This window comes from Pteropus alecto, unplaced genomic scaffold, assembly GCF_000325575.1.
Source record: "Pteropus alecto unplaced genomic scaffold, ASM32557v1 scaffold50, whole genome shotgun sequence".
In the NCBI taxonomy this organism is placed as follows: domain Eukaryota; kingdom Metazoa; phylum Chordata; class Mammalia; order Chiroptera; family Pteropodidae; genus Pteropus; species Pteropus alecto.
In genome coordinates, this window is record NW_006431918.1 from 7,831,826 (window position 1) to 7,855,593 (window position 23,768).

The window sequence follows — 23,768 nt, forward strand, 5'->3', positions numbered from 1 at the left end:
CTATGGTAGAAGTAAGATTTTCTGTTTCTATAGAGAAGCTGAGCACAGAGCATGAAGTTTCTTTACCCTTGCAGTTTGAGAGCATGCTAATCTTTATAGTAGAGGAGGTGAGGGAGCTCTTAGCTTTCTTCTTGAGTCCTCACAGAGGGAACAAATGACAGTCTCATCCTGGGATCACTGCTTATCTCAGCAAGTGCACCTGAACATGTGTAACAAATGCGAATTCATAAAGGAAATTAATGGTATTGTATCTATATCAATTAGAAAATTTCACACATAAGGTGAACTAGAAAATTTGACAAGAATATTTGCTAAGAAATGGAGAAAAATAAAAAGTACCATCTGAATTCTTTCTAACATGTTAAGGGCAGATAATTCAAATGTTGTTGGTATTTTTCTGGTACACTAAAAAAGATGAAAACCTCTCTAGTGCATTTTGTGCAACTATCATGATATGAAGGAGGTACTGGAAAAAATATAATTCTAAAAGGCAAATTTCACTTAAGACTATGGGTACAGAATTCTCACTGAAACTTTAACCAGCATACTCCAACAATGTAAAAAGAATTATATGCTGTGACTACTTAGAATTTATTATGGAATTCAGAGATGGTTTAATATTAAGATATCTAAGTAAATTATATCAACAAATTAAAATGGAAAAATCATGTGAAGATACCAATAATTATAGAAAAAAAATATGATAAATTTTGACAGTGAGCCCTAATGCAGCTTTGAGAAAAAAAAATGTATATAAGAAAAGAATCCGAATATGCTAGACTATTTACTAAACATCATTTAAATAAAATAGTTGAAGCCATTTCTATTAAAATCTTAAAAAAAGTGATATCTATCACCATTATTTAACTATTTTTTTTGATGTTCCTGTTAGTGTAAAACATAGTTAAGATAAATGCTAGAAAAGAAGAAACAATATTATTTTCAGATTGTTAACGCTGTGACTTAGGGAAATCTAAGAGATTCTCAAACATTTTTCTACCAGAAATATGGGTAACATTGTTATATACAAGTTAATATGCAAAAAATTTTCTTTTGACTAGTAAGCAGTAGCCAGCTAAGAATATTAATTAGAAATATAGTCTGTTTACAGTTAAGACAAACATAATATTTGGGGTCAAATTCTGTAAGTAATGCTCAGATACAATTTGGAATGAAACTATAAAACCTCATTAATAAAAAATAATACATACTACTGGAAAGTCATTCCATGTTCTGTGTACACAGGAAAGAGAGAGAGAGAGAAACACAGAGAATCAGTGTTTTATTTTGAAATAATTTGAGATTTTCAGGAAAATTATGAGTAATAAAAGAACTCATTCACCATTCTCCTTGATTCTGTGATTGTTTGTTTTACCACATGTACTAACCCTCTTTATTTTTCTGAATTTGAGAGTAAGTTGAAGTCATAATTTCCTTTTATCTCTACTTCAGTGAGAATTTCCCGTGCATTCTCTTTTAATCTTACACAGTTATCAGATCAGAAAGTTAAAATTAATATAATGTATTATTTAATTTACAGTCCTTATTTATAGTTTCTCTCTTGTCCCCGTAATGTCTTTCGTGTCAAAAAGAGAAAATTTTAATGTCATAGCAATGTCAGTTTTTTTCAAATTAACATGTAAATTCAACACATACATTAGCATACCATCATTAGAATAACAGTGGAGTGAATTGTAATCGAAATATCCCCTTAAAAAAAATATCCAAACATTAAAAACTTACCATTAGAACAGTAGAATAATTTGGAATTTAACTATTTCATTTAAAAATATCCAGATATAAAAATCTTCCAAGTAATGTATTTGTATATCCAATTATCCAGTTAATATAGGAAAATAAATGCTTTAGTATAGTCCTAAGATTTATGAAAAAAGAATGTTGAGGATGTATAGTACTTGCCTTTCAAAAAAAGCAATACTAATTAAAACAATACTATAAAGACAGCATATACAAAAAATCTTCCAGATAGAATAAGTATATAGGGTGAAAGATGACAGAGTAAATATTTCAGAAAAATATTTGGAAAACTGAAAAGTGGGAATGAGGCATATGTGAGAATTTTGTAACTGAGACAGAACACTTTGAAAGTATAAACATAAATATCTATTACTACATATAACATTAAGCTGAGGAAAGATGCCATCAACAGTGTAGAAAGACAATGCTATGTGGAAGGACTGACAAATTAATATATTTAATATGTTAATTCTTATAAGAGAAAAGTAACCCAGCAGACAAGTACTCAGGGATATGAATAGGAATTTCACAAAAGAATGTGACCAGTAACATAAAATGATACTCAAATGCACAAATATTCAAGGAATTAATTCCTTGACTTACACCTTAGAGAAATCATGATCCATCACTTCTCTATTCTCAGATTGAGAGGAACTTAAAAAAAAAAAATGATAACGTACTGCCGAGGGGGCTAGGGAAAATGAGCTGGGCAGTGGTACATTTTTAGTGTCACGGAAAGGCGATATGGTCATAATGTATTTTAATAATTATATAAGCACACACAAAAGTGCATTTACCCGATAATCCTACTCTGTGAGTTAATCTCTCGGAAATAAAAGTAATAGTATGTAAGAATGGATATACAAAGCTATTTATTGCAGCATTGCATGTCAGTTTAACAAAAACAACTAAGGAAAAACAAACATTTCTTTAAAGAACAGGGTATTAATAAGTTACAAAAAAATAAGAGGTCGATTACTTCTTTAAAATTTTTTTTACAAGAGTTTTATTCACATCATTTTAAGCCTCATATTCTGATTCATAATCTACTATGAAAGCTCATACCTTCTTTTCATTTTTTTCCCTCCATCTCCCAGTTTTTAGTTATATTTTAATTTTTATATCGACTAAGTGTATAATTTTCATGTTTTGTAATCACAATAGCGATAGTACTCATGTTTGTAATATATTTAAATGAATTCAGTACCCAACCTCTCTTTTATTAGTCACAGTTTCCTAATTTCCAGGTTCCTTTTTTTGACTCAATTCTTAATTAGCTAGGTTTCATCTTTTTTTTTTTTTTAATCTACAAGGATCTCACGTGATGTAAACTTAAATTTTTTTTCATGTTTAAGAATAATTGCCTGCTGTCCTTACATTTGAATGACACCCTGAGAGATTTTCAAGTCTTGACTGAAGTTCCTTTAGAACTTCATAGATGTTGTTTTGTTGTCTTCTGGCTTTGAAGTAACAACTGTTGCTTTCAGAGAAGTTTGAGGCCAGTCCTGTATTTTTTCTCAACTGACGATTTGCTTGTTCTCTGAGATTTCTTTATTCATCCATGAAATTCAATTCCTTAAGAGCATGTGGCTCAGTATTCAACATTATCTATCAGATTTTTCTGGAATATAGTTTTTGTTATGATCTGCAAATTCAGGTTTTTTTCCTTCAGTTATTGGACATTTAAATTCAAATTTTAAATAGTTTTTTTTTTTAACCTAGTGACACAATCTGTTTTAGATGTCTGTTTTTCATATCTATTAGTTATTAATGGCTTTACTTTCTTCGATCTCTAGCCATCAATAATTAAATTTTTAGTGTTTTATTTTGTCCCATATGCTTGTAATTTGTTTTGTCTATAATAATTTTTTTCTTTATTTGTTTATTTAGGTTTTCAACCTCTCATGTATTTTATCTTACTATGTTTTTTTGAGTTAAATTTTTGTATATTGTTCATTAGAAGAAAATTATCATGTGGAATTTTATTTTTTGTTATATATTCTCTTGGGATTCTTTGTCTTTTTTATAGAATCTTGCAATTTTATTTAAAATTTTTATTTAGCTTTTAAACAATTTATTCATTGTTTGATGATATGTTTGCATAACACCCATGTTTTTATTTTTTATCTTGTTCATGCTTAGAATGTTCTTGGCCAGACATTGTTTGTCTAAGCATAAGCAAACAGAATATTTTAGAGGTTTTTTTTTTTTATTTTTTTTTTTTGCTTAGACAAACAATATCTTAATGGCCTCTTCCCTTGTCCCCACTGCATTGAAAGCTAATTTTTCCTTCTCTGAGCTACAGTTTGAATTTTGCAATTTGAGTTTTGCCTGATATTGTATAGTCTATCATGAAGAGAGGGGGAGATCTTTAAGATAGGTGAGGAGGCTTCCTTAGCACACCTAAGTTTTTAAGTATTTTCTTCCAAGTTCATTTCATCTTATTAGAAGCTGTGGATAATTCTCATCGGGGAAAATGTGCTTAGGCTTTTTAATTATTGTCATTTCAGAGAGTAGTTTGGAGTCTGTTTCCTTCTGTCCTGGAAAGTCAGCACTATTTTTCACTTCCTTGCTTCACCAATTTTTGCAGTGTAGATTTTTCCAGCATTTTCAATTAGAAGAAGCAAAGATAACAATATTTAGTTTCTCTCTGTATATGAAGGCAATAGGAAAACTTCTTAACTTACCAGTATTGCTTTGGGCATATGGGGACATGGTTAAGAACTGAGCACTGGTGTACACTTAGTTCTAGTTCTGGTATGTTTATTTTCCCTGTGGCAACCAATTATTTAGTGTTCAGTGCTTTATGTTCATGTTCCTTTTGTTGTTTGGTTATTTTTGTTTAATTTTTTTTTTTGTTCAGAGTTTTGTGGATTTTTTTGCTAGTTTTTTTTTTTTTTTTTAAAGAATTGAAAGAAGAAAAACAAATTGCTATTTCAGCCTATCAACCTGCCTTGGAATCTGTTTCTTAGTGTCCTTTTCATTTGATTATGGAGAAATTACTTGTAATTTTGGGTTGAGATTGCAGTTCATTCTTTTTATTTGAATTTTTATGTGTTCTTGTTTGTGTGAAGAAAAGAGAATAAGGATAACATGTGTAATTGAAAAGAGGAAAAATACTTTTAAAAGTGTTTTATGCAAGAGATTAAACAGATTTGAGACAAACAGTATACATATTTGCAATTTAGATGAGGTATGATGGTGACTACAGTGGCTAATATTGTATGACTCCTTATTTGTTTCAGAAATTGTTATGGGTGCTTTTTAAGTTTCAACTAATTCTTACAATAAACCTGTGGGTAGTACTGTTACTGTCTGTCATTTTATAAATGATAAAACAGCATAAAGAGGAAATAACCCAGATCTAGGCAGTTTATCTCTTAATCTATAATCTATGCATTTAGTTCACATTTATTAGATTTCAGATCTAGGCACTTTATCTCTTAATCTATAATCAAATCTAGACAGTTTATCTCTTAATCTATAATCTATGCAGTTTATCTCTTAATCTATAATCTATGCATTTAGTTCACGTTTATTAGATTTCTATAGAAAGTGTGCATAGTATTTAAGTCTGGCATACACAGCAGCTTTCTTATGAGCTGTTTAGTTTTATGCTTTATCTAGTACAGTTTTCCCTTTTAATCTTTATCATCTTGCTTTAAGATTTGCAACATTATATAGCAATATTATAAAATATAGTAAAATACATAAATAAAAACAATTTTTTCCAAAAAAATTATCGTTACTTAAATTTACTGGAGAAAACAGATTTGTTCAACTATTCCACATGAGAGTCACTTTTAAGAGAGTAAACATAGATTTTTAAATATTTGCTAGTCTTTTATTTTCACAGAAAAATAATTCCCTTTGTTTATACTACAGAACCGCAATTGATTGAGGTATGTTCATGTTTAATATATTTCTAAGTATATTGCTCTTAAATCTTAAATAATACTCTACAAGAGGAAGCATATTTTTTCCTAGACAGCTTATATTCTAAAGGTTATCTGTATTCAGCCTTGAATTCATGCTGTGCATTCTTTAATAATATATCTCAACTTTATCTACTGCTAGTTACTTCTTCCTGCAAAAAGATGTTGTCATGTATTTAATATACGTTTTGTGGTTGTAAAGTAGCTGACTTGTTTCATTTATTATCAAGGGATTGATGACAGTGTAGATCTGAAATGCACATCTCTTTAGTTCATTGCGTGATTATCACTGAAGTGGGCTGTCCTTGACATCGCCTGCTTTTGATTTATGTAGAGGTTCCTTGAGTGTCATGACATCATTGATTAGGTGTACATCTCAACTTTATTTTTTAATCTTACAGCTGTAAAAAATTATGTTGTGCAAAACATCTGACCCTGTCTTGTAAATATGGTATATGCATAGGTGTACACAATTCATGACAGTCTTTTTGTTATAAAATTTGTCTATCAAAGTTTAGTTTATTTAAACTAATGTGATATAGCTGTAAAACATGTGATCAAGATTATCACATAATTTAATTTTTAGGAATCTATGTAAATTAAAATCTACTTCAATAAGAATTTCTTAATGTCCTTTTGGCTGATGTTGCTTTGAATTTCATCTACTATACAGAACTCACTTTTTATTGGCTTCAGTGGAACTGCAAACTAGGTGGTCAGTGAGCTTATTTGAATAAAATCTTTTTAAGAAATAAAGGCCATGAAAATACTCGATTAATACTTAATATAACCATCTACATATTTTTATCTTACATAGATTTAAATATTTTTTCACATTAACAAACAACTTTTTTTATGCCAGTTAAATACTTCCAAAAAATTTTAAATTAATAAACATTTTTATAGCATTACTTATTTACCTAAGCTCTTGACAAGTATAAAGTAGTAAGTCTTTATAACAATCCTTTGAGGTAGATATTGTTATTATCATACTCCTAGTTTGAGAGAGAAGGAAACTTGAAGCACAGGGAAGTTAAATAATTTGTTTTAGGTCATTCAACTAGTATGTGGTGAAGCTAGGTATTAAACTGAAGTCGGATACAAAATTATGACCACTTTGCTGTGTGGCCCCTCTAACATCATCTACTAAGTTGTTTAATACATACATATACATGCATACACATACACATACATATGTGTATATGTGTGTGTATATACATTCATTCATTCATTCATTCATTCATTTCCATGCCACAACAGATCTGTGAAGTATGCAGAGATTGAGAGAATGTGATTTGACTTTGTCACATAGCTAGTCAATTGATTTTGAACCAGAACCCAGGTCTCACAACAATAATCCAGAGTAGTCTCTGTCCCGAAATCTGTAGACCTCATAATATCTTGAGTGTTTCTCTATTGAAATAATATATTATTCAACATATGCTTAGCTGTTGTGAAGGAATGGGAAACATATTGACAGATATAATGTTAAGGACCTAAACTAGCAATTTTAGTGTTAAATATGATGAATCACTTAATTTATCTCTTCAATATTTACATTTTTTTCTGATTGATGATTATTTGCTTTTCTTTATTTAAAATAAATGTTTATTTTTCTGTTTATTAAAGTGATACATATTTATTATAGAAAGTTTATGAAATAATGAAAAACATAAATAAAAATCATCCATTATCTAGCTTTAACAACCGTATATCTCCATTGTTTTTCTTTTAACTTTAATTTGAAATAGTTATAGACTTAAAAAAGTTGCAATAGTATAGAGGTCCTATATATCATATTATCTTTTTGAAATACACATACACGTATTTACTCATTCACTGATAGTACCCACTCACCAAATTAGAATTATAAGTATGCTTAAAAAAATCTGATGTTAAAATAATTTATTATGAGCAGTTTACTATTCATGAAATTTTTTGTAAACATGATTGTTATAGCTGTGTGATATTTCCCATTGTAAATATGTAACAATTTCATCATTTTTTATTCTTAGGTAACTAAAATTCTTTATACTTTACTCATAAAAATAAAGCTTGGAAGAATGTCAGTGTTCATAAATCTTCATTTGAATTTTCAACTTTTTAGGTGGGCTAAATTTATATAAGTGAAAATCTGGGATCAGAGTATGAGTGTTTTAGACTAGAGTATCTTAGTGCATATTGACATATTTCTTTTAAAAACTTTCATCTTTACTCTTTTCCCATTCATTGCACTATTGCCATAATTGAATAATTTTCAGTTTGATAAATAAAAGCATACTGTTTTAAAGTTTACGTTACTTTTGTTACTAGTGAGCTTAAACACTGCTTCATTATGACTTTTATTTTTTCTAATATCTATTGTCATTACTCATGCAAACAAAGTAAATGTGATTTTCTTACTGATATGTAAAATGGCTTTGTATTTTAAAGGTATTAGCTTTTGTTTTATTTGTTGCAGTATTTTCCCTCAGAATTAACTTTTTATCATACATTTATAGTCATTTTAATTTTAATATAATCCAATTAAAAGATTTTCTTTCATCATTGCATTCATTATATTTAGGTTTTGTAAGTTTTTTCTTATTTCAATATAATTTAAATATTCTTTATTTTTTTCTAAATTCTTTTATGGATGTAATCTTTAATTTTAATTTTTAAAATATGAGACGTTTTTCTTTTTATTATATGAAATGAAGCTCTAATTTGATTTTCTCCCGATGCATTACCCAATTTCTCCAAAATCATCTCTCTTTGGTTTGTGAAGCTTTCTTTATCTTATATATTACAATCTCATGTTGTTAGAGCTTATTTCACATGATTCTGTTGTGCTTCATAGGTTTTTTTTTTTCTTATTGTTCATCATGCAATCGTTAAGCTAATGCAGCTTTTTTTGTGGAGTTTTGTGTATTGCTTTTTACTTTTTATTATGGAAGTTTCAACATATAAATGTAGAAGGGATAGTATAATGAAAGCTCATCAACTAGATTAAACAACTGTAACATTTTGTCACATGTGCTTGACTTTTAAATTTTTTGCTGAAGTGTTTTAATGTAAATTATAGACTTTGTAACAACTTAATACTTTAGTATAAATCTCTAAAATGTGAGGGTATTTTCCCATATAATTACATTGTTATGATTTGTAAAAAGTATCTAACAATAATTCATTAAGATCTTTTAATGCTCAGTCTGTATTCCAGTTTCCCCTGTTAGTTGAAAATGTCATTATCAGCTAGTTATTCTGACAGGGATCCCTCAGAAGAAACCCTCTACTTATTATCAGTCATTCTTCATTTTCCCTAGCCCTAGAAAACCATTAATCTGCTTTCTGTCTCTGTAAATTTGGCCATTCTGTCCATTTTATATAACTGGAATCATGGTATCATACAATACAGGGTGTTTTGTGATTGACTTTCTTAACTTAGTATAATGTTTTCACGATTCATTTAAGTTATAGTTTTCTGGGGATGAAAACAACTGCAGTGGTGACGTCTATTCTCTTCTATGAAGTGATACTTTCTGGAATTTAGTTCTTTCATATTTCTTTGCATTCTGTTCTTGTTAGGATTGGAGCAATAGTTTCTTACAAATTTTGTGCATTAACAATACAAAACGTTTATAGGAAAAACTCTCCCTTGTAACCTTGTTCCAGGGGAATCAGCATTATCAGTCCCCGTCCTACCCCCCACCTCCGCAGAGATAAAGTATACAGGAAATACAAATATGTCATGTGTGTTTTTACATAGATTGATGTATAGCATAAACATTGTTTAACACCTTGTTTTTTTTTGTTTGTTTTTTTTTTTTACTTAAAGCTGTTTCTTAGTGTTGTCAGTATACACTGAGCTTCTTCACTTTCTTTTATTGCTTTACATAGTGATCTATTGTATTTATTCTTATGGTATGAAGAATACTGCAGTTTATAATTTCGTACTCTGCATTTTGGTACGTATTTCTGCATGTGGCTACTGATTTTTCTATTTTACTTTTGTCATCATCTGTTATTGTTATATAGTTTTCATTACAGAATCTATAGAAATAATACTCTGTTAATAAATTTTTTTAAAATTCTCTTATATGGATAAATCCTACCAGGGTGAGGATTCTTTTTTAATATAGCCTATCTAACTATTTGAAGGATTTCTATAATTGTTTATAAGTGATATTGATTTTTTGTCGTTGTTAAATACTAATGTCATTAAATAGATCAGCATTTATTTTTCAGAGAGCCAAATCTTGGGCTTATTTACTGATTGCTTAAGTTAATTCTTTTCTAATGCATTTACATCTTTTAGTAACTATATATTTCTTTCCCTTTTATACGTTTTGCTCTTTTCTCCTTTTTTCTTGTTTATTTGAATGCTTTGTTTTACTCCTTTTTAGGTAATGAAAACAAATCAGGATCTGAATATTATTCTAAGGACAACAGAGATAGCATCCATTTTTTTTTTACATGACATTCTCATTTACGGGTTGTCCTTTATTGTTTGTTCAAGTTTTGCTATTTGAATTTCACTGTACTATGAGCAGATAATATGGTATGTAGAATTTCTAACTTTAAAATGTATCGAGGGCTTCTAATTGGCCTAATTCAATATTAAGATTATATTTACAGGCTTTTTATATGTTAAAGAAAGTGAAACAACTCTCCCATAACATTCTGATCTATAATCACAGTAAAATTCCCAGTGGGGATTTTTAAAGGACTCAGAGAAATCATTATCAGTCCCATAAAATGTTCAGTAAGACATAATTAGCTGTATGAAAATTAAATGTGGAGAGCGTTTTAGGAATTAGGTAGCAGAACACACATAACAGATTTTTTTAGATTTCTGAAGAGGATAATTTTCTGGAGTTTGAAAATATCAGACAATCTCAAAAGAATAGATTTATAAATTCATTATTATAGACATTTATATGACTAAAGTAACAAATGTTAAAACTGAAAATAATATAAAAAAATTGGGATGAAATATGAGGTGTTAATATATATATAAATACTTTTAAAATATAAATTTGAGAATATCAGGAGTCTATTAGATAAGTGGGATAAAGATGGAGACTAAAAAGAATACCACTTGTCAGTAATGAAAAAGTAGAAATTAAAATGGCAAAACTATTAAAATTCTTTTTATACCTGGTATGTTATTAAGGTATTAGGCAAATTGAATGGATATATTCCATGTAACATAATAACTGGAGCAAGGTTCTTTTTGCTAGCTCTTTGAAATGAGGCCTATATTTGTCTCAATTTTTATTTAGAATTTTTAATGTAAATAATTTAGAAGAAAATAATTATATATTTGAAATTGTCAGTTACTATGATAATTATGACAGAAAAATATTGGAAAATGTCTCAGTGTCCATCATAAATAGGTAAGTAAATAATGGTGCATGTGCACTGAATGGAGCCTTGAGAAGTCATTGTAATACCTGTTATTTAGCTTTGAAAATATAGCATTTAAAATTATGCCTCGTGGTTATAACTAATATATTAATATTGTCAAAATTTAGACTGTAATTGGAGAAGTCTTGTTCTTCTAGTATTTTTTTTTTTACTAATTCCATTTAAAAATAAAAATAATGGGTTTTTAAAAAATGATAACTAAAATTTAGAAATAAGGAGAGATTACATAGTATAGTTCATTCAGAAAGATAAAAAATCAAATATTTTGGATATTCCAAACCTGAATTACTTATTACTTGTCCATGCTCAGTTTCCTATTTGTCATAGGCACAGTAATTCTTCCAGCCTTCCAGACTTTAAAACTTGATAGTCACAACACCCCCCCAAAACCGCCCCCGCCCCCAAAAAGATAATTATACTTTGTCAAAATTAACAATGTTTGGGATTCAGGAGGCATTATGAAGAAAGAAGAGACAGCCCACACAATGTAACAATATATCTGCAAATCTTAAATCTGATAACGTCTGCTATCTAGAATGTATAAAGAACTTTTACAACTCAAAAATAGAGACACTCTCCCTCCTCTGGCCATCAGGCAACCTGGAAGTTGTACTTGCCATGCTGTTTCCCTTCTCCCAGGATGCCTCATACTCTTCTTTTCCAACCTGGAACTAGCAGAATTGTTCTCGCAAAGAATAGTGGTGAGAAGGGCTGTTCTGCCATCTACGAGATAGTGACCAGAGAATACACCATCAGCATTCACAAGCACATCCATAGAGTGGGCTACAAGAAGTAAGACCCTTGGATACTCAGAGAGATCCAGAAGTTTGCCATGAAGAAGATGGGAACTCCTGATGTGTGCATGGACATGAGGCTTGACAAAGCTGTCTGGGCCAATGGAATAAGGAATGTCTCAGACTATATCAGTGCATTGTCCAGAAGACCTAATAAGGTAGAAGAATCACCAAACAAGTTCTATATATTGGTTACCTATGTACCTGTCACCACACCACTTTCAGAAATCTGTAGACAGTATGGATGAGAACTCACTTCTGAATGTCAAATTGTTATAAAACTGCAAGCAAACAAACAAACACAATTTAAAAGTAGGCAGAGGATTTGAAGAGAGATTTCTCTGAGGCCTTTATATATATGGACAATAAACACTTGAAAGATGCTCAACATCACTATTCATTAAGGAAAAGCAAATCAAATCCACAATGAGATAGCACTTCATACCCAAAAAGTAAGCTAATAATGAGTTTGTGGAGATGTAATGAAATTAGAACCCTTATATGCTAATGGTGGGGATGTAAAATGGTGCAGCCACTTTGGAAAAGTTTGGCAGTTCTTCAAATGGTTAAACATAGAAATGTCATGTGACCCAGTAATTCCACTCTTAGGTTTATACCCAAGAGAATTGAAACCATATGTCCACACAAAATCTTGTACGTGAATGTTTATAGGAGCGTTATTCATAGTAGTCAATGGATGAATGGATAAACAAAATGTAGGATATCCATACAATGCAATATTATTCATCCATATATGTGTGTGTGTATATATGTATACAAGTATAATTTGTGTTTATGTTTACATATATGTATATATTTAAATTCTAAGAGTTGAAATAAGTTGTAGAATACTTGTGTCAGAGATCTGTTATGCAGACATAAACTTCTCCAACTAGTATTCTTTTTAATAGGAATTATTCATAGTATATTCATGTAGTCTCAACAGTGCTTTTTAATTGATTTCTCTAGTTAAAAATGCTATTGCCTATTTTATATATCATCATAATAATCAGAATAATGATGAATCTGTGTTAAATTTTAAAAATATTTTGTTGCTAGGCTAACACTACTATTCTCAACTTATAGGGTTTTGGGGATCATATATATTTATGTTCTTCGAATCTAGGCTTATGATTATCAATGGATACTGAAAATTTTTGGATACTTTTCTATGACTTTCCGGATTCATTGTAATCTTATTTGGCAGCCAGCTTCTCTTCATGATTTCACTTCGGTAATTAAATTTAGCATTTTCAGCTGCTAAGAAATTTGTTGACCTTTTCTGTTCACCTGTGTTTCTTCACATGTAAAATGTAAGACATCTACATAGTTTTAATTCTTTTAAAATGCTATTTTATAGACTGGGTTTGGCAGATATATACTGTGAATGGTTTGCTTTATTATTTAATCCTACATATGAATCTAAAGTATTAATCTATGTTAATCTAAATATAAATCTGACATATCAGGTATATGATTGACCTTAGTGACTTTCTTTTAGTGATTTATAGGGGATTTAGATTTTTTTCCTTAGGATTTCAGACTAGATTATTTGTAATGATGTATAGTATCAGACACCTATATTCTAAGTGTAGGTGTAAGCAGTTATACAGAACTATGTTGGGCTAATTTTGATAGGATTTAGTGAATATTTTGGTTATAGCAGAATAATATTAAACAGAAGAAATAAATCTTACATCTGTTAAGGACAAAAGTTCTTAAGAACCTTGACTCAGTTGTATTTATATGAGGGAGATTTTTCGATACAGATAGTTGTTTTTTTTTGTTTGTTTGTTTGCTTTTTTGAGAAGTTGTTTACTGATACCACTGAGCCACATGTCTGTCTTCAGCAGACATCATGCTTATAATTCAGTGCCCATTGTCCATTACTACAGAAAGCACTTTTCATAAGTACTATAATTCTTTGTAATAAATTACGGGAATCTACCTACAGCTTGCTATTTTTAGATGTCTCAATGGTCAATTTTTAAAATATTAATGAGTTTATATATGAACAGCCAATAAAAGTCCTGGTATAATCTTAACTGTGGACTTATTTAAAATTATAATATATAAGCTGTTAATATTTCAAGTCCTTTATTGAGAATTTGATTTTACCAATGGATGTATGGCGTGTGGTTGATTAGGCAATTAAAAAATACGTATTAGTGTAACTCTCCAAATTTATTGTTCTGTTTTATTCTTTGTGTATATTACATTGTTAAGTACAATTCACTGATGTAGTAAATTAACATGGCATCAAATAGATGAACGGTAACAATACAAATGTTTTTGTTTTAACTTTTAGTCATCTTTCATTGCCCCTTGATTACAATGGAGTATTTGACCATGGAATATAATTCAGTTGATGAAAAGTTTTAATTTGAGAATGAAAAATTACACATAAATGGAGATGGAGAGTTAAAAAATTATTTAAAATACGTGTTCCTGAAATTAAAATGGAATTGCAAATGGCTCTGAGTAGCCAAAACAATTTTGAAAGAAAAAAAAAAAACAAAAACAAAATTGGGGGACTCACAGTTCCCGATTTCAAAATTTACTACAAAGGTATAATAATCGTACTGGCCTGGCACAATTCTGGACATTATACCAAAGGGATAGAATTGAGAGTCCAGAAATAAACCTATACATCAATGGCCAATTAATTTTTGACAGTGACAAGATATTTCAATGAGGAAAGAATAGTTTCTTCAACAAATGGTGCTGAGACACCTGGATACCCACATGCAAAGGAATAAAGTTGACCCATACGTTATATACAAACATTAACTTGAAATGGATCAAAGACCTAATTATAAGAGCTCAACCAGAAACTCTTAGAAGAAAATATAGTCGTAAATCTATGACTTAAGATGTGGAAATGGATTTTTAGATATGACACCAAAAGTATAAGCAAAAAAAAAAAAAAACCACGTAATTAGATATCATCAAGATTAGAAAATGTTCATTTTCTAATTAAGAAAGTGGAAAGATAATCTACAGAATGAGAGGAACTATTTGCAAATCGGTGTTGCAAAGGATTTGTTATGCAGAATAAGTTGAGAATTCTTTGAATAACAAAAGACAACTGAAATGAAAAACTGCAAAGAACAGTTTTTCTCCAAAAACAAAAAACAAAAACAAAACAAATGGCCAACAAACACTTGAAAAGTTGCTCAACAGCTTTAAGGAAATGCAAATCAAAATCACAATGTGAAACCCTTTGCCCCTGCTATGATGGCTAAAATAAAAATGATAGGTAATGACTATGTTGGTACAGATGCAGAGATGTTGGAAACCTCATACCATTAGTGGAATGTGAAATGGAAACAGTTTAGCAGTTCCTCTAAAAATTTAAAAGAATTACCATATGACCTAGCAGTTCCACTTTTAGTTATATACCCAAAAGAACTTAAAATAGTTACTGAAAACAAGTACATGTGCATTCGTGTATGGTTTTTCAAATGTGTCATCTTGACTGGGCTGAGGGATAACTAGATAGCTGGTAATATGTTATTGCTGGATGTGTCTGTGAGGGGTGTCTCTAGAAGAGATTAGCATTTGAACAAATGGATCGAATAAGGAAGATCACCGTTATTAATGAAAGTGGTCATCATCTAATCCATGATGGCCTGAGTAGGACAGAAAGGCAGAGGAAGGACAAATTTACTGTCTCCGTTCGATCTGAGACTTCTGTCTTTTCCTTCCCTTGGACATTGGTACCCCTGGTTCTCAGGTTTTTGCAATCACACTGGAACTTGCATCATAGGCCTCTCAATTGTAAGACTGAATTACATTACTGGCTTTTCTGGTTCTCCAGCTTTCACATGGCAGATCTTGGGACTTCTTGACCTGTGAACCAATCTCTTTAATAAATCTCCTCTTATATATATTTCTATATATCTTATTTTCTGTTTCTCTTGCTAATCCTGACTAATACAGTGCATGTTTGGCTATTCACAATAGCCAAAAAGTGGAATGGTCAATGGTGTGGATGAATGGATATAAACAAATGTAATATATGTGCACAGTGGAATATTAAGCAGCCATAAAAAGGAATCAAGTACTAATACATGCTACAATGTAGATGAATCTCAAAACTTTATGCTAAGTGGGAGAAACCGGACACAAAAAATATATAAATTATTTATATTAAATACCCAGAGTAGGTAAACTTATTGAGAAAGAATGCAGATTGGTGGTTGCCATTGGCAGGGGAATGGGGGAAACTGCTTAACGGGTAAAGGGTTGACTTTGGTGCAACAGAAATGTTTTGGAACTAGGTAAATCTGGTGGTTGTACAACATCGTTAATCTACTTAATGCCACTGAATTCTGCACTTTTAATTTTATGTAAATTTTATCTTAAAAAAATTTTTTTTTTTTAAATATCTTTTGAGTTTTCGGAGTTGCTGAGTATGTTCAGTATTGCAAAAGACTTAAAATAGTTTATTTAACTTGAGCCTCTAGATCCTATCCTCTTGGTTTAGGAAATTAGGTGAAAAAACATGTTGAAGGGAAAATTGAGAAGTATAATTTGGACCATGTTGAGAGTTGGCTTTTAGGGTACCGCAGATAGACATATCTGTTGGCAATTTGAAATATAGATTTAGTGCCTAGATAAGGTTTATCTTGATAAGAGAATGTTTTAGCTGCTAGGTAGTAGTTGAAGTTTCACTCTGCTTGAGTCACAGGTAGAGTACAGAGGATAAAAGGTAGTATCAAGGTATCTTAACAAGCGAGTATTACTGAATTCTTTGCCTAGTACTCAAACTAATTCATTTACCATTCCATTTATGCTCTTAAACTTTATTAGGTGTTTAGTAACTTCCAATCATCCTACTGAGTTTCTCTGGAAGGCTCGATACCATACTCCAAATAAATATGTCATTCATACTTTTTCCTCTCTCCTCAAAAGCAAATCCCCTTCTTTACCCATATTGTAACCTGAAGTCCTTAACTAATATTTAGTGCAAAAGTAGATCTCATCAGATTTGAATGAACACTGAATCTGTCTATCATTAAACTAATCAACATATTGTGGTCTGTTTTGCCCTCCCATTAGAGAGCTCCATCTCCTCAGTGACCAATTTGATTGCCTGTTTTTTTTTGAATTAAGTTTATTGGGGTAACATTGGTTAATACAATTGTATAGTTTTCAGGTGTACATTATCATTTGACATTCTATTGTGTGTTTACCACCCAAAGTCCAGTTTCCTTCACCTACCATATATTTGATCCCCTTCACCTACTTCACCCTCCCCCTAAACCCTATATTTGCCCCCCTTTACCCCGTCTACCTCTCCCCTCCTCTCCCACCCCACTAGTCTACAGTCCTCTGGTAACCACTAGTCTGTAGTCCAGTCCATGAGTCACTGTTTGTTTGTCCTGCTCATTTTTTGCTTTTAGGTTTATATCCCACATATAAGTGGTATCATGTGATTTTCAACTTTTTCTGTCTGTCTTATTTCACTTAGCATGATTATCTCAAGTTCCATCTATGTTGTCGCCAAGTGGCAGTGTTTCATCTCTGACTGGCTATTTTTTGGAGCCCTTCCACAGTCTCACTTCTCAAGACTTTGCTTACTCACTTTTATCTTCTCTTTCGTGAATCAGTCTTCCTTTTCTTGCGGGAAAGCACAGGATCACGTTATAATATCTTTCATCTTTAAATAAAAAATCTTGATTACACTTTCCTCTGTCCTATTTTTCTATCATTCTAACGATCAGTTTTTAAATTAGTTTTCTACATACATTACCTCTCTTTCCTCTGAGCTTCCTCATAGCATTTTGGCTTCATGGCAATCAGGTTTCTAACACTTTCACCACTACTCCCCCTTGAAACTTCTTGAAATTACCTGTGGGCTTAATATAACCAAAAGTTCAGTATTCACCTGTCTTTGTTTTCATTTTAATAAAGCTCATCTCAATATTTAATGCTTTCCTGTCTTCTGTCTTGACTTATCACAATGCTATTCTGTCTTATCACTTCTTAATTCTTTTTGTAGTTTCCATTTATTGCACATCCACAGTGCCTGGCACCTCACCTTACTCATAATAGGTGCTCAGTAAATGTTCAATAAATGAATGCAAATAGCCTACACATTTGGTTTCTTTTTCTTGTATCATTTTCTGATTAAAAGTGGGAAAGCTGGACCTCTCTGGAAATACAAAGGATTAAATTAAGTGAGAAAAGCCATGACAGATCTATTTTATTCCCTATGACCAGCAAGAGTAGCATCTCAAATTACCATAATTGGTAAAAAGTTTTCAAATTACAGCTTTGGGATCCTTAGTCCAAAAACTACTGATTGTGCCTGAAATGAAGGAATAGGCAGTTTAAACTATAAAATACAGGTTAGCCTACCTTACATTAAAAAATTTCAAAGAGCATTATTGGCTACATTCTTTGAACTTCTCTCTGATATTTAAGGATAACCTAAATTTGAAACCATGACAGTGTCATAGCAGGAGTTTGGGGTTAGAAAACATGTTCAGATAGTAGGCTCTACAATTTATCTGTTGGAAAATCTTGGGAAAAATTTATTGAACCCTCTTAGTTTAGTTTAAAATTTTGTATGAGTTAAAACACATTGTAGACTGTATTAGTTATTGTAATGATTATCATTATTTTGTGACTTGTATTGTAGAATTTAAAGGTCATGAATAGACAAATGAGCATCTTCATTTGAGAAATTTAAATTAAAGCCTTTCAGAGGAAAGATATTTATTAACTATTTGAATTTGGGTTAGTTTATGTTCTGAATAATCTTGCTATTAAGAAACAGGATTTCTGATACTATTGCCCTTTGTTCTTAGGTAAGTTTTGTTTATTTCTTTTATAAACTGCTGGTTTAGAATACAGATGGAAATACATTTTCTTTGAAGAACTATTTTTTAATTTATAAAAAATTCTTTTTTGCAAATGAATTTACTAGTATTTTCTAAAATATGTTTTACTAAAGCTGTTCAAGGATGAAATAGTTGAAATAGTATTTGTAAGATCTTAAGTAGCATTTGATTAATAGTATTTTTTCTTAAGCTCAAACTATTATATACAATTATGTAAAACAAATTGAAACCAGGTAATTTATCAATTCTGCTATACATTGATGCTGTTTTCTTTATTTTAAAAATAATTGTTTTTATTTAAACCTTGGAACCCATTTCAGCTGACTTTATAACATAACTGCAGGTCATATGTTTCATGATTTCTTCATCAAAGCATGAAGAAGTGAATTATTGAAAAGATAAAAATAAATTTGTTTGCTTTCTGTCAGAGTTCATAACCACAGTCAACCTTGATAGAAGACCAGAATGATTTAGACAAGTTTGCTTTGGAGATTCATAACATATGCTTGCTGGACAGAATTGAGTTATCTCTGCTCTGGAGAGTAAGTTATTGTAGCAGGAGCTGACAGAGATGAAGATAACTGAGGGAAATTCAATTACCTTTTAGTGTTTTCTTTCTAATAGGATTCTTAATGTGAAAAAGATCCTTAGATGATGCTCCCCTGTTACTTGTGAGATCTGCTTTGATTCCTGTTTCCAGAATACCATGAACTTTTAGTTCCAGCCCTTCATTAAGTATGAATTAGCCAGCTTACAATTGAGTAGTTTTGATTGAAAGGTCTTATTTTTACTTGATGTCATTGGGTATCTTTATAATTATTGACTGCCCTTTGCTTTTTCTTCACCAAGTATAAATTATTTTGTATGAACTTATTATTTAATATGTTGAGACTTTTCTTTCCCTCTTGAGTGATCTCTCTGGAAGTATGTTGTAGCTTCTCAGTGTTGATATATTTATATTTCTTTAATTAGAATATACTGAAGTTGGGTAACCATGTTGAAATGCTGTTATATTATTTTTCCCTTCTAAGCCTTTTATTAGTTTTATTAATAGTGGCAAAATTGTAGAAAGGTTGGAAATGTAATCTTTATTCTAGATGACTACCGTCCTTGGTAAAAATCTGGAGGTTCTGGGTTTTTTTAAAATTTAAAACATAGAATATTCTGTTAGTTTCATAAATATAGTATAGTGATTAGACATTTACATACCTTATGAAGTGATCACCCTGATAAGTCTGGTACCCATCTGACAAGTTTCTGATACTGTTCAAGAAGATTTGGAGGAATAACTCAAAGTCTATGCCAAAGTTGCCTTTCATTTTTCAATTTTTAAAACTTGTGTCAAATTTTTATTAATGTAGTACATGATACATCACTTAATATGACTTCATCTTGTTTTATGTAACCAATAATATTGCAATTATTATATTAGTCTCTTGCAGCAAGCCATTTTCACAATATAGACTCAATTCTATAAATTAAGTCAATACTGAAATGTTAGTCTATGAACATGACTAAGTATTTCATGAAAGTTTTGTCATTATCAGTGGTAAAATAAATTGCATATAATAATTTTCATGGATCAGTGCCATTTTAACATATCAACTCACTAAAAGTTATACTCTCACTTTAAGCAGTCAAATGTAATATAAATTCATTGATTTTTATGCTGCCATTTGAACTTGATTTGTGATCAATTTGGCTATAGTTGTTTAAGAGCTATAAGCATATGAAATGCATCTACATATCTTTAATCTAGGTAACCCTAAATCTTTTTTAAATCGATTTGTTTAGATTATTATGGAAATAAAAGCAACAAAAAATTCCTAGAATGTTAACTTGAGAAACTCTGAATTAAGAACAAATTTTGTGCTCTTTTATTTTTCAATTTAAAAAATTTTAAGCTACAAAATACATGTGGCCAAAAAAAAAAAAAATGTAAAAAAAAGAAGAACAAAATATAGAATAGCGCAAAGTAAAAAGAGAACATTGTCCAGTATCTTTCCCTCTACCACGCTTCCTAAGATAATAGTTTGGTACATAATTTTCTATTAAGAGTGTACACTTTATATTTGTATGTATGTATACATTTCACACAATACATTTTAAAACAAAAATAGAATTATGTAAATTTTCTGTATTTTGACTCAGTAGTTATTACATTTTTGTTTGGCTATTGACCATGAGAAATTCATACAAATATAACCATAAAATTTTACTTGTAGAAGTTTTTAGAAGTTTACAGATTCTGTCTTGAGAGAAGGTGTGTGTGATGTGCTCACATTGCTGCTTTTATAGTAGTCAGGTAGGGAAATAGAGGCTAAACTTTTACTGCCATTTCTTTTTGTTATTTATAGATATTACATTTTCAAATGCTGGATTCTATTCTTGGATGCCCCATGAAAATTACTTGTATCCATTAAAAATGTTTTGAAATTACTTGTGTCTTTTTGAGGGAAACAAACCTTAGATATTGACTCCTTTATAAAAGGACATATTTCTTGTTTTAATTTCAATATCTAGTATAGATTTAGAACACAGGAAGTTCTCAATGAAGTATTAATAAATGAAAGTATCAAGTAATACAAGATAGAATGTAGGATTAATGAAGATTTTCATATCCTGCTAACAGAAATTTGAGGATTCAATCTTTTTATGAGATCCTGGATTCTTTTAGATTAAGAACATGTTCTATTCATATCCTAGTGGGAACATAAGGAAAAATTTGTAATCATTGAGTTCTCTTGTATTGCTTATTAGATTGCTACTATTTTTCTCACCCCTCGTCTTTAATGAAATATGATGGACAACTAAAGATGCTCAGTCAAGCATATTAACATATCCATCACCTCACATCGTTGCCATTTTTTGTGTGTGGTGAAAACACTTGAAATCTGTTTTTAGCAAATTTCAAGTATTTAACACGTTCTTATTAACTATAGTCACAATGTGTATATTTTATATTCAGAACTCATAACTAAAATTTCATATCCTTTGGTCAGTATCTTCCATTTCTCCCGCTTGCTAGCCTCTGGTTACCACCATTCTACTTTCTTACTATGAATTTGACTTTTTTTGTTTTTAGACTCCACATGCAAGTGAAATCATGTAATATTTGCCTTTCTGTGTCCAGCTTATTTTACTTTGCATAGTTTTCTCTAGGTTCATCCACGTTGTTGCAAAAGGCAGGATTTCTTTCCTCTTTTTGTTAAGGCTGAATAATATTTCATTTTGTGTGTGTGAGTGTTTTGCTTTGTTTTTCCATTCATCTGCCTACGGATATTTAGGCTGTTTCCATATTTTTGCTATTTTGAGTAATGCTGCAATGGGAGTGCAGATATCTCTTTGAGATAGCAATCTTATTTCCTTTGGATATAAAGAAGTGGAATTGCTGGATTATGTGGTACTCATATTTTTAATTTTTTTGAAGAATCTGCATACCGTTTTCCATAGTGGCTGAACTGATTTACATTCCCATCAACAGTTTGTAAGGGTTTCCTATTCTCCACATCCTCCCCAGCATTTGGTATCTCTTGTCTTTATAGTGATAGCCATTCTAACAGGTGTTAGGTGATATCTCATCATGGTTTTGATTTCCATCTCACTGTTGATGAGTGATGTCTAGCATCTTTTGATGTACCTGTTGGCCATTTGTATATCTTCTGTTGAAAATTATATATTAAGGTCTTTTTCCTATTTTTTTTCCCATTTGTTATGAATTGTATGATTATCTTACAAATCTTGGATATTAACCCCTTACCAGGTATATGGTTTGCAAATATTTTCTCCCATTCTGTAGGTTCTTTACATTTTATTGATTGTTTCATTGTAGAAGCATTTTAGTTTGACATGGTTCCATTTGTTTATTTTTGCTTTTGTTGCTTGTGCTTTTGGTGTCAAATCCAAATGTCATTGCCAAGACCCGTATCATAGAACTTTTCCCCTATGTTTTCTTATAGGAGTTTTATGGTTTTAGGTCTTGTGTATAAGTCTTTAATCCAATTTGAGTTGATTTTTGTGTATAGTATGAGAGTCCTATTTCATTCTTTTGCATGTGGATATGCAATTTGTCACTGTTTTTTTTTTTTAATTAGCATTTAATGATGTATGAAGTCAATTTAAATCTCTGATAATTATTTGATAAACTTATAGTACGGTGGTTGAGTTACAGATCTTGTACAATAGTTACATTTTCCAAAGGCTAAGAGTTGCTTTCTTACAGGATGAGTAAAAAGCCTCTGAATATCCTATAATTCACTTTCTCTTCCATTGCTGAACAAGTCTTTATCTGTAGCTTTTATTTTATGACATTTAAGAGCATTGATTCAAAATATTTAATTACATAATTACACTGTAAAACTATTTTAACAATCTTCAGCGTATAATGGTAAACATAGATTTGGAATTTATTAAAACAAGGATCCAGTCCTTGGTTCTGTCACTAACTATGTAATATTGGACAGAATACTTATTTATTTTTTTATAACATCAGAGTCCTTAAAGGTCATTAAGTTGAGCTCCAGTTCTGGAGCTTATGATTAGTCTAGCCCCAAAAGGGTAGTAAATAGCAGTGTTGGTCATTAGAGTATCACCTACATAATAATTAAAATTTTTTTTCATTCACTCTTACAGAAGATTTTTGAAACTAAACTTTAAACATGTTCTTGCTGTTTAGTTTGCTTTCTTCTACTTACTTTCCATATTTGTTCCTATATGAATGTAAAATTGGTAGACTAGAAAATAAGACTGAGCTATTTAAATATTAGCTGAATGACAAACCTTTTTTTAAACCTTTGTCCAGTCTTTTATATTCTCATCATTGAATTGAATTCCTCATTTTATCTTTTACTTAGTGGTTGAAATAAAGTTGTAAATGAAATATTATTTTACTGTTTTTTTCTAACTTTTAAAGGAAACTTGTAATTATGACAGTGCAAAGTATTTTTAGGTGAAATTCCCATTTTTGCTTTCCTATTTGTTGTCTTCACTCTTCTTCCTCTTTTTATTTAATGCTTCCTTAT

The 23,768-nt window shown here is 30.4% G+C and overlaps 1 protein-coding gene across 1 annotated transcript in view; it reads left to right on the forward strand.

The window, feature by feature from the left end:
• LRBA (LPS responsive beige-like anchor protein) overlaps positions 1–23,768 on the forward strand; it is a 558,252-nt gene that overhangs the window by 203,061 nt on the left and 331,423 nt on the right. The window lies entirely within an intron of this gene.